The sequence below is a fragment of the Arachis ipaensis genome, chromosome B1 (genome assembly GCF_059453495.1).
Source record: "Arachis ipaensis isolate K30076 ecotype BB chromosome B1, ASM5945349v1, whole genome shotgun sequence".
NCBI classification, from domain to species: domain Eukaryota; kingdom Viridiplantae; phylum Streptophyta; class Magnoliopsida; order Fabales; family Fabaceae; genus Arachis; species Arachis ipaensis.
The window spans coordinates 97,616,149-97,618,064 of record NC_142436.1 but is presented as its reverse complement, the minus strand read 5'-3'; positions in this window follow the sequence as shown (position 1 = coordinate 97,618,064).

The following is a 1,916-nucleotide window of genomic DNA, read 5'->3' as shown; positions in this document are numbered from 1 at the left end:
GAGTTATATCGAATTGAAAGATGAGATTGGATGAGATGTAAACGGGATTGTGGCCTCTAAATAATTTTTTATCGAATTCTAAGTCCCTGCCACTCAATTTCCTATGTTGTTGCCATGCGCGTCAAGTCAGTGTACTTTCGAATTTCCATAATCATGTGGGATTGCAGTGAAGGAGTTCTTTGTTAATAAAGTTAGGTGGAGAAATAAAACCCTAAAGATGAGGGATTTCCACCAAAAAAGGACAAAAAAAGATTTGTAATAGTAAAAACATATACTTTTGTCACTTTTACTCTTTTAGAATACTAGTAGGTAACCCGTGGCACGATATTAAGTAGATTTCTTTCAGTTAATTTTACTTTTAATTCTTGGATTCGAATCAAATACAAAAAATTTAATTTAGTGTTACAATTGATAATAATAATTATTCACTTGTGAACATTGTCACAAATTTAAAATATAAATATAAGACGATTAAATATATTTAGAGTGAAAAGGGAAGAAATAATATAATTTAAAATTAAAAAATATATAACAATTTGGTTAAAAACTTTTGTGATGAAGTCAGTAAATTTCTTAATATGCTTGCACAATAACTTACTTATCCCCAACAGCACAGTTTTATCCGAATATTCTCATTAATTATTACAGCTATTCGATTCTTTTTTCAATAGCAATCAATTAAATAATTCTTTTCACACACTGCTCAAAAAATAAAAATTATATTCTAGCTATTTAAACTAAAAATTAAACATCAAGCACCACACTCGTCCATATGGTCATCAAAATTATAATTCGAATATTTCAGAATATCAAGTTATTGCTCATCTCTGATAGATAGACCACTACCATGTTTAACACTTGGACTATGTGAATATTGGCACTCTGATTAATAACATCCTAAATAATATGAAAAAAGAACTGAACAATAATCTTTAGTATCAATATCTATTCATATACTTCATTGAGTATACAATTTTATAGAGATCACCTTGCATTGTGGATCCTTCAAACTTGCAATGTTAGTTGTTGGGTTATTAACAAAAATCTGTATTGTTTTAGAAACAAATAAGTTAACACATATATAACTAACTTACATTAATAGTTTCAAAAAAACTGAACAAAAAATAATTCAAATTCTCAAACCATAGAAACTACGTATATACCAAATGACTTGATTTGAAAACAAAAATTGAAAACACTTCCAGTCATAGAATCACATGAGCTTGAAATAGCATTACGCACAGATTAAAATTTTTGGATGGAGGCAACACTTTTTTTTCCTAAAGGAATATAAGAACCATCAATAAATAAACAAAATATCTTTAGACAGTAACAAATCGGAGTAAAAGGCAAAAAAGAAAAATGGTTCTATAAATATTTTTTAGATCTCAAAAGGATAAAATTAATTTAAAAAAAAAAACTTAGTCATGCAACATAATATCAAGTAATAATATATATAAAACCTGAAATACGATGTGTTGCATGAGAATATTGTAAGAACCGGAATAACCATCTTAATAAAATAATAATCTAATTGCCCGAAATAGGTTCAAAATTATAAAAATGTTCTTTTTAAAATATAAAGATGAAATTTGATTTCAATGAATTTTTCTGAGTTGCAAAATGTATCTTTTGCAAAAAATTTTTATGAACATGCATACCGATACATAAGCCAGCAATACCGACTCTAGTCTATCTGGTACTACGTATTTTAGTAAAATAAGATTTTGAAAATTTATTTATTGTTTTGAAAGGACAAAAATAATTTAGAATGTAAAACTAGGCGCAAATCTTAAAGGTTTTGGCCCAAAGTGGGCCAAACAGACCACAAAAACACTTAGTGGGTTAGACCGAGCCGAAGTTGGACCTAATTCCAACATATAAATACCCTAACTAAGAGGCATTCAGCTTCATTT